This window comes from Jaculus jaculus, unplaced genomic scaffold, assembly GCF_020740685.1.
Source record: "Jaculus jaculus isolate mJacJac1 unplaced genomic scaffold, mJacJac1.mat.Y.cur mat_scaffold_59_1_489403_arrow_ctg1, whole genome shotgun sequence".
NCBI lineage: Eukaryota > Metazoa > Chordata > Mammalia > Rodentia > Dipodidae > Jaculus > Jaculus jaculus.
This window is the reverse complement of record NW_025423506.1, coordinates 319411-330503: the sequence shown is the minus strand read 5'-3', so window position 1 is coordinate 330503 and position 11093 is coordinate 319411. Positions and strand designations below refer to the sequence as shown.

Below are 11093 nucleotides of genomic sequence, written 5' to 3'. Positions count from 1 at the left end.
TAAAAATAAATTCAATGAAATATTAATACAAAATTTCTGTAAATGAGATAAGCAGATGCCAATCCATATAATGTATTCCGAACAATGAAAAGAAAAGGTGAGAATATAACTTCCACTCTTGATGTGATAATTAGGCCACTAACTATAGAACACAAAGAAAAAAATTTTAAAGCAGCAGGAAAGAACCAAGTCATGGTTAAGGGCAGGTCCTTCAGAAGTATACCAAATTTTTCAAACAGACAATTTAAAATATAAGCGGCGTTGTGTAAATTTCTTGTTAGTCCTTTCCAGAAATTCTGGTGTACCCAAATTAAATTCCCAGAACCAATGTAAAAAAGACAGCTGCCATGGCTAGCTTTTATAATCTCAGCATGCCTAAACTCACAGTAACATGGGCAGAGAAGATGGGAGAATTTCCTGGCAACTCATGATGTGAATAGACAACAGTAGCAGAGTGAGAACACACAGAGAGAAATCCTGTCTCAAAGAAGGGTACAGGTGATAATGAGTCCAGAAATTTGTCTTCTGATGTCCATATGCATATTGCCATATATTGGTGCACATACATACACACACAAAGAGAAAGAGAGACAAAGAATATAGAAAGTGGCAGAAGTGCTTAGAATAATGTAAACCAATATCTTAAGGAGAAGGACTCCCAGCAAAGAATACTATACACAGCAAAGTCATCAATCATTGTTGAAGATAAAGACATATTATCTTGATAAAAATATAACTAACCAATAATTAAAACCAAGCTAGGCCCTAGAGGACATTAAGTTATGTGTGGACAGAAAACAAACACAAACATATCCATGAGGCCACAGGGAACAATTAAATTAAAGAATAAGTGATAATCAGAAGAGGAATAGAAATACCCTAAATTTAAAAAAAACACAATGATGGAAAATACTAGTGTTTCAATAATAAGTATAAATATAAATGGTTTAATTCTTCCTTCAAAAGAAACACATTAGGAATTTAGAGAAAATTCACTTGTTATGACACTTGTGTGTACAGCCTAATGATCTAGGTTCAATTTATTGTCCATTATTCACCCAAATCCAGAAGCACAAATTGGCATATGTATCAGGAGTTGATGGCAATGGCTACAAGAGCTGGTGTGTCTGTGTCCACTTATATTCATTCCTTCTCCTTAATACCCGTATCCTTATAAATAAAAAAGACATACAGTAGCTAATCTGATTTGCCTCCTGAATGCTGGTATTAAAGGTACCACTCCTGGCCTCAGATGTAGATTTTTACAGAAAAAAATTCAGGACCATGGGTGAGATACCCACTCCTCAGTGAGTTGGTGGTAAAGGAGACCTCTGATGCCCCCCAAACAATAGAGACTATTACCAAGGGACCTGGTTGCCCAACAGAACTCAATGATGAGGTTCTATTGCTGAAGACCACACATTATTTGGCTGTATGACATTAAGAAATCAATCTGTACATGCACAAGAAGCCTCATCTCTGGTGTCTAGCTTTCATAATGCTGGAAGGGGTTATGCAGACTGCTGGAGGAGGTTCTTCATTAACAGTCTTACCTAGAGAAAGGTACTGATTGCTACACAATTGCCCAGCCAGGAAAGATGTGCCCACTGCTTTAAGAGTGACATGGCTACACATAAATCAATTCGAAATGGATCATTTTGCCATACATGAGACCTGAAAATTGCTAAATGAAAAAGTAGGGAAATCTCTTCTAGATATGTGAACCACTCTCTATATCTCCCTTTCTCTCCCTTTCTCTGTCTGAATGTCTGCTTCTTTCTCTCTCAAATAAATGAAAACTAAATAAAATATTTAACAACTAATTTGTGAAATATGAAATAATTTCCTCTGAAGTGTGAAAAAACACTATGAATGTACATCCTCTTTAGTCTTATTAAACACTGCATAGAAGACTTGGTGACAGCTAATTACATTGTTAACTTGGTTGGGTTTGTAAACACATGAGGCACTTAGGAAGCCCAACTCACAGTGTGTCAATAATAGCTGTTGTCTTGAAAGGATAAATTAAGAAGTGGTGAATGTAGGTGGAATAACCTAAGAGCTATAACCTAAGAGTTCTGACCAAAATAAAAAGGGAAATCTGATGGGTGCAAGAATTCACCTCTCTTTTATGTATACAGTTGCCTCTGGGAAGGTTATGAAACTTTCAGGTGCTGGGGCCACAACTGGAGAACATTTGTCACTCACCACTCTTCTTCTGAGTCCTGCATGCCAACATGATTCAGCTACCCACTCATGCTTACCATGCCTTTCCCATCACGATGTAATGGGAATGAAGCTCTTTTCCATCCATAACTTACTTTTAGTATGGTATTTGTTAACAGCAATGAAAAACTATTACATGTACCAAAATTATGTATTGGAGGTAAGTGACTTCATAAGAATTGATGATGGGAAAATAAATATCCACACAGAAAATCCACCAAGAACTGTATTTCTCACCATCTGAAAATATAAATTGAAAATTGATGATAGATTTCAATATAAGACATGAAATTTTGAACTTGAGGAATATGTAGGAAGAATCCTTCAATACCTTTTTTTTTTGTTTTTTAATACTTTATTTTTATTTATTTGGCAGAAAGAGAGAGAGAGGGAGAGAATGGGTGCACCAAGACATCCAGCCACTGCAAATGAACTCCAGACATATGTGTGCCCTTGTGAATCTGGCTAATGTGGATCCTGGGAAATAGAACATTGGTTGTTTTGCTTTGCAGGCAAGCACCTTGACTTCTAGGCCATGCCTTCAGCCCTTTAATACCTTTTTATAGACAAGGAAATTCCTCAAAGGGATCAAGTACCTCGAGAAATAACAGCAAGAGTGGACAAATGGAAACATATGCCTTTAAAAAGCATCAAGCAAGAAATAAAACAGCAGAGAAAGCAGACATCCTCAGAAGGAAGACAATATTTCACATCAATTCTTTTGGAAGATAACTAATATGTGAACATATAAATGATATTTAAAAGTGGAGCCTCAAACTTCCCAGACATCATTGAATCAATAGTCAAATGTATTGATCAGAATCAGATTGCATGCCAATTTGCACATGAATGAGCCCTTAAAATTACATAAATAGCTATTTACATATATACATACAAGTAAACATGTACAGTAGAATCTTCATATACCTTTAATCCCAGACTGTGGAGGCAGAGGTAGAAAGATCTCAGTGATCTCAAGGCCACCTTGAGACTACATAGTGAACTCCAGGTCAGCCTGGGCTAGAGTGAGACTCTAGCAAGAAAAGCCAAAATAATTTCTTATTTAGACTTAAGAAACAATATTAGTAAGACATTATCAAAGTGTATGAATCAGGCAGGGTTTGTCATAATAAAAATAAATTAGATTCAAGACAAAATATATTTTCTCTCATATTTATATTTAAAATTTTATGTATGTACTAATGATAACAGAAAAATAGCCAGTTTGGGGAAGGAATTAGTCTAAAAATAACTGGGAGATGGAAACTAATATAAAAATGGGCAATAAAAAACAAGATGACAAATATGTTCACTATAATATGCAAAATAATAAATATATATGACATGAAACACAAGGGGAATATTAGTGTAAGGATGGCATAAGAATTGGGTAGGGGATAAACATAGGTAATGGAAGAGCATTATGCTCAAATTGCAATGTCCCACACATTACTATTTCATGTAGAAATACATCCCGTTCCATGTTAACTAAAAATAAAAGCAGGATCTTACTTTTTGCCTTAGTTAAATATCAAAGTGCTTTGACAGAAATATCTCTCTCTTTTTTTTTTTTTTTTTTTGGCGGGGGCAGGGGACCTTGAAGTTCTGACAGATCAACAGCTCATTGCGGATAGCCACAAATTTCTGTTTCTGAGAGTTACAGTTCCATGGCAACAACAACAACAAAATTAAAGTAAGGCTTCATCCCATCCTCTCCAGGGCCCTTCTTTTTAGGTGTTCTCCCCATATTCCAGTTTAAACTTATATCTTTTAGCTGACCTCCAGGGATAAAGGTTTCTATGGTACTAGTTCATTTTGGATTTGTGTCCCCCTCCAAACCTAACCCATCCTATCTTTCATATCCCTCCAAAACCTTCCAACCCTAATTTCTGGGCCATGAGTTGCCTATCAGGTATGCAAGCAACTCAATCTGGTCCAGATTAGGAGCCAAAAATGATTGGGAACATGTGGAGTATTTTTCCTGTAATTATGTGTGTTCACTGAGTATGATCTGTTCCATGTATGCCCACTTTCTACAAATTGAACAGTATTGTTTTTTTCTTACTACTCAGTAGAGTAACACTGTGTAAATGTACCATACATTCATTATCCACTCATCCAGGGATGAGCACCTGGGTTGATTACAGTTCTTAGCTATTATGAATTGAGCAGCTATAAACATGGTTGAGAAGATATCTCTGTAGTAAGACATGGGGCATTTAGAATAGATATCCAATAGGGAATAACTGGGTTTGTTGGTGGCTCTATGTTCACCCTTTTTAGGAATCTATATATTGCTTTCCGTAGTAGTTGTGCAAGTTTACATTCCCACTAACAGTGAATGAGGATTCCTTTACTTCCATATCCTTACCAACATTTGTTTTCATTTGATTTTTTTTTAATGATACCATCCTCACTAAAGTAAGGTGAAGTCTCATAGTAGTTTTAATTTGAACACAATATATGCAGCTGCCACAGAGCATGAAGAGTCCTGTGTGGAATATGGAGGAGAGCCAGTACCCAGGCAGTTAGCCTGCCTAGAGCTGTGATGCACTTCCTGAACTACTGGGGGAAAGTGGCCAACAATGATCTGAACAACCAGATGTCTAAGCTATTCATAAGCAAACGCCCTGACACAATGTACATTCCAGTGCTATAGAGGCACACAGGCTTAGTGGGTAACCAGTAGTTTCCTTGTTGGCTAAGGGTTCCACTCAGTGTAAAGGAACCCATATCTGGAATTGAGAACCAGACCAGAATCCTATGGGGACAAAGGTTACACTTTCCAGTGTCAAGATCTGATGAGTCATTGGCTAAAAGAGGGGTTACATACATCAAAATTTCCTTAAATTAATAATGCTTATCACAATTAAACTATACAGACTCATTCTCCATTGGAGAATCTGTTCTTTTTCAGAAGGTGGTGAGACCTTAGGAGATAAGCTACCCCTCACACTTCAGCCAAGCCACAGATGCAACCCCAGAGGAATTGAGGAGATGAGCAAGAATGCTACTTCCATGCTGAACCTCATAACCAGTGCCAGTATTATGGAGACAGACCCTGAGGATACTCAACACCTACCAAAGCAGAGATCCAGGGGTTCCTAAGACCTTATCACTGAAGTAGATTTAAAGCCCACCAGAAATGGCTCCAGGAATTTTGTGGAAGAGGGGGTGGAAAGACTGTAAGAGTCACATGTTGAGACATCAAGCCCAGAGGTATTCCTGCCCCACAAAAATAACTGACTGCTGCTCTCACAATGCATATCCCACAACTCTATGGGGAATACTTGTAACCCTAAGGAAGAAGACCCCCAGCAGAATGGGGGAAAGGACAAGGAATAAGAGTGAAAAAATGCCTAAAATGAACCCAACATGGCTTAGGGAAATTTGCGGAAGATGGGGGCTGAAAGAATGTTAGAGTCAAACGTTGGGTCATGATACACAGAGATATTTCCTCCTACCCATAACTGATGGCTAACTCCACAATGCATGCCCATATACCCCAACAAGAAGGGTCCCTGTGGAGGGTGGGGGACATGGAACAGGCTAACAATGGTACAAACTTGACTCTATATACTGAGTACAAAACTAATAAAAAATACTTGATGTGTACATATAAGATAAGCTGTTAATAAAAAGATTTATATTTAAAAATCAAAAGGAGGAAATAATGACAGTAAATGCTAATGACAACATGTTCAACACTGCACTGTCCTTAAGGATGAATTTCCTCCCTTTTCATGGCTGATTTCCCCTACTTCCTTTTTTTTTTTTAAGAGTGAATACTTTTTACAGCTTTATTTAATAAATAATATCCTTGTAGAGGACATAAGAGTTCTACCAACTACATAAGAACAAATATATCTGCACACACATTACCTTGTTAAACAGAGATCCTCTTCTGCATACTCAAACTCATAAACAGGTCTAAAACTGGCAGTACCTATTATTTATTTTTATGGGTAGATTTCCCATTTTTCCAACTTCACATTTAATGGGAAGAGGTTCTGGGTTTCAGAGTTTCTTTGGTATTTGTATCCTGATTGAAGGACAGAACTGTCCTGCTGTCCATCACACGGCATCCACTTACAGCTGCCAGACATTTGACAGTACTCTTCTCCTGGCGTCAACACACAGAACACATAATGCACAAGGGTGATCCCAATCTTGTCAAATGATACTTGGTTCATTCTTCTTCAAATAAATATTTCTACTTCTTGTGTCTTTGCCATGTCCTTCCCCTTTCTTCAGTTGCTCTCATCTGGATTCCTGCATAAGTTTAACATTTCAAGGGCTAAAGGCCCACTTTTCCACTGAAGGAAAACATCTTCCCAACTATTTTACCCCAGTCACCTATGATCTGACATTCTTTAGTCTTTATCAAGCATGTGGCGCTGCTTCATAGTGTTCATCTTTTCACAAATTTTTGAGTTATCCTTGATTAGATTACAAGCACCTTACAAACAGACTGCTATATTGTTTTTCTTGTATTACTCATAGGCCTACATACTAGATGTAAAATACTGGTTTTATGACCCAACATATGTACATTTAGCAAACAATGATTTTCTCCAACAAATCTGTATTATTTGTAGAAACATGGATATGTTGCTAGCCAGTAAGTTAAGTGTCAGGTATCAGAAGTCATCAGATGATTCTGTGTCCGAGCACAGACCTGCAGCTGTGCATCCTGTGGGAACTAAACTTTGATGTCATAAACAAAATCTGGATCATCCCTCTTCTGATTTTTCTCAAAAAGTTCATCCACGATCCTCTTCCTTTTAGCGAGCTCTTTGTCATCTAGTTTGCTCAGATCCTCCTAGGGATCAATGGTGGTTTCCCGTCGAATTTGTTCCATCGTTTCTGCCAAGCTCTGTCCTTGTAAGTAACCTCATAAAGCGCTGAACAGCTTCTCGAGCTGCTTCAGAGACACCTGTTCCAGGTAACTCTTGTGTCGTGGATTATTCTTTAATTGTTCAGCGGCTCTGGTGCAATCCTGACTTTTCAACAGATACACACTCTCTTCCTGCTTGGAGACATTTCTCCTGGAGCCTTTGGTGGGTACCGACTGCCGGCCCTCTCTGTACCCTCTGGCCCTGCTCCCGGTTCCGTTCTGCGGCACCAGGGGCGCGTCCATCTGCTTGTTTCCGGACCAGTGGCCTCAGGACTTTTGGCAAGTGCATCTCTTACGGTGGCACCTAGCCTCTCAGAATCCTCCAGGATGATTCTTTTTAGATTTAAAATCAGTGAGTCATGATTTTTTTAAAAATTTTTACTCAAGGTAGGGTCGTGCCCAAGCAGAACTAGAATTCACTATGTAGTCCCAAAATGGCTTCAAACTCATGACAATCCTCCTACCTTTGAGACCCAAGTGCTGGGATGAAATGCATATGCCACCAAGCCTAGCTAATGATTTTAAAATGTTAGATTTGAAATAAGGAAATAAATCAGGCAGTTGAGCTAAGTGCTAAGATCTATCTTAACTCACAGAAAAGATGTTACCTAAATTTGTGCAACTTTTTATACACTTCCTATTAATAAAAAGCCGGCTCCTCATCCCACACTCACTTTTTAATTTTAATTTTATTTATTTGAGAGAGAGAATGGGGCAGAGGAAAAGTAAGAAAGCATGAGAGCCGGGCATGGTGGCGCACGCCTTTAATCCCAGCACTCGGGAGGCTGAGGTAGGAGGATCGCTGTGAGTTCAAGGCCACCCTGAGACTCCATAGTGAATTCCAGGTCAGCCTGGGCTAGAGTGAGACCCTACCTCGAAAACTCCCCCACCAAAAAAAAAATAAAAATAAAAAATAAAAAAGAAAGCACGAGAAAGAAGGGGCTGACCATCGCCTCCAACCACTGAAAATTAACTCTGGATGCATGTGCCAACTTGTACATCTGGCTGACATTGGTTCTGGGGAATCAAACTGCTGTCCTTTGACTTTGCAGGCAAGTGCTTTCACCACCAAGCTATGTCTCCAGCCCCTCACATTAATTTATTTACTGTCCAATAACACATAATGTGAAAGCAACAACAAAAATAATACCTTGCTCAGGGGGTGGAAGTTCAGTGTATGAACATAAGATATAAAGTTAAATTTCACGTGGAATCCTGTAATTAGGTAAAAATAGAAAGTGGAGAAAAGCAAGGTTAAAGATGAGAATCGGGGTCATCACAGCTTATTATTCTGGGAACTGAGGAACAAGGTGGAAGGTCATGTATTAGAACAAAAATATGAGTCTTAGTGTCTGCATTGTTATTGGGAGAGTGACTGGGAATTGCTGGATTTTCCACGATTATTTTCTTTACTGTGTACTCAGACAATGGGAAACTTGGAGGTGTGGGCTATTACAAGCATGAAACTGCTGTAAGTACTGCATGGACCTCCCAGTAAATGCTATGATACTCATGGAAGTGAGGTATATGGGAATTACTTCCACTGCTTGAACAATGGAAGAAACAATGCCCATGTCTTCATGAGATAAGATGAGCAGGAAACTTTTCTGACTTTTTCACCTCACATTTTGACTTGAAAACTCGAAGGAAATCTGCTTACCTGATTTCAGTAGATGTTCACCCAAGTGGCTTGTTGAAATTGCCTGAAAACAAGTATGCTCAGGAGATTCATGCCTAGATATACGCGAACTTACAGCACCTGAAGCAAGAGAAGATCCTCACATGTTTTTCAACTGACTTTGATGTAGACCTCAGATACAGAGCTTCGGGGCTGTGTTCTATATTCCCCAAGGGAGGATGACACAGACTAGAAAAGAAAGTAATTAGGGATATAAATATCCCTCCTACTCAGCAATAGTAGCAAGGATGGATACACACACAAGCAGGCATATGTGATGTGTGTATCTACCCTATGCTGCACATTACATCTGAGCTCAGACTGAGAGCTTCTAGACATGGGGAAGCTGATCAGATTCATTTTAATCTTATTTCTTCCAATGTTTTCTGTCTTCTTCTGCAGTTTGACAGAAACAGACTGCTTTTGGAGAATAAAGCAAAATACCGAAAGTAATGGAGATATGTGGAAGGACTGCTTGTTTCAAGTTGGGACATCAACGAAGCATATGAGAAAATATGATTCAATGAACCAGCTTTACCAGTAAGTGACAGTTTTGTTACTTAATTCTCTATTTGAAAGTCACGAATAATGTGTAAGAAGTCTATATATGGGTACACTAACAGTTTTTGGATCTCTTGTTCTTTTCCTCCCAAGCATACCACTTATGAATGAATCAAAATTTATTTTATATTTTAATGAGCAGAATTTTCCCACAGTCAACTGTATCTGATTTGTTCAGTCTTCAATGTAGATTTTCTTGTTCATGATTTGAAGTTTAATCCCATTGTGGTCACATAAAGTACAATGGATTGCTTCAGTTTTCCTGTATTTGTTAAGATTTGCTTTGTGTCCTAATATCTGATATATTTTAGAGAATGTTCCATGTGCTTCTTAGAAAAATGTATATTCTGCAGCATTTGGATGGAATGTTTTGTAGATATCTGTTAGGTCCATTTGTTTCATGACATCATTTAATCCAGATGTCTATTTTTTTTTTTTTTTTTTTGGTGGGGATGACCTGTCAATTGATGAGAGTGGGGTATTGAAATCACTCACTACAATTGTGTTTGATGTTATCTGTGACCTTAAGTCTAATAGTGTTGGTTTAAGAAAATTGGGATTCCCCCACAGTAGGTGCATATGTGTAGGATTACAATGTCCTCCTGTTGGAGTGTTCCTTTAATCAGTACAAAGTGGCCTTCTTTGTCTTTCCTCACTAATGTCGGTTTGAAATCTATCCTGTCAGATATTAGGATAACAACCCCTCTTGTTTTCTAGGCCTGTTTGCTTGAAATACCATTTTCTATCCTTTCACCCTAAGGCAGTATCTATCTGTTACTGAGAGATGAGTTTCCTGGTGGCAACAAATGGCAGGATCCCGCCTCTTATTCCAGTCTGCAAGCCTGTGATGTGACTTTTGGTGAGGGCATTGAGGCCCTTGGTATTAAGAGTAACTATTGAAAGTAATTCATTTATTCTCACCATTCTTCTTGCTTTGTAGTGCTTTCTGTTTTCCCTTTAACTCATTTTATCTGTTATTTGAGTATGGTTTATTTATTTCTATTTCTTCCTGTCTGTACTTTGCTTTCTCTTCAGTGTGAAGGATTCCTTCAAATATTTTATGTAGAGCTGGTATAGTTGTCATAAATTCCTTTAGCCTGTTTTTGTTGTGGCATGCCCTTATTTCTCCATCAATATGGATAGAAAGCTTTGCAGGATAAAATAATCTTGGTTGGCAATTTCCACCTTGTAGAATGTGGAATACACCATTCCAAGCCCTCTGGCTTTTAAAGTTTGTGTTGAAATATATGCTGTTATTTTTATGGGCTTGCCTTGTTAGATGAATTGTTTCTCTCTAACTACTTTCAATTTATTTTCTTTGGTTTGTGTGTTTAGTAGTTCAATTATAACACGGCAAGGAGAGTTTCTTTCCAGGTTTTGTCTGTTTGGTGTTCTACAAGCCTCTTGTATCTGCACTGCTATTTCTTTCCCCATTTGGGGAAAATTTTCTATGATTTTTTTGAAAATGCCTACTAAGCCTCTGGATTGAAATTCATCTTCTTCTGTTATACCCTCAATTCTTATGTTTGATCTTTTCATAATGTACTGGATATCTTGAAATTCCCATTCATAGCTTGCATTTGAGAATTCCAGCATCAAGATATGAACAGATTTTCTCTCTGGTATAGGTCTATTTTCAAGTTCATATATGACCTATATAGTCTTTTTACCAGATTCTCATTTGATAAAGATGGATCCAAATCTCTATCTATCTATCTATCTGAAACATAA

The 11093-nt window shown here is 38.0% G+C and overlaps 1 pseudogene; it reads right to left on the bottom strand.

The window, feature by feature from the left end:
* Positions 1 to 6866: 6866 nt before the first annotated feature.
* On the bottom strand, positions 6867 to 7366 carry LOC123457475 (annotated as a pseudogene).
* Between the last annotated feature and the right edge of the window lie 3727 nt (positions 7367 to 11093).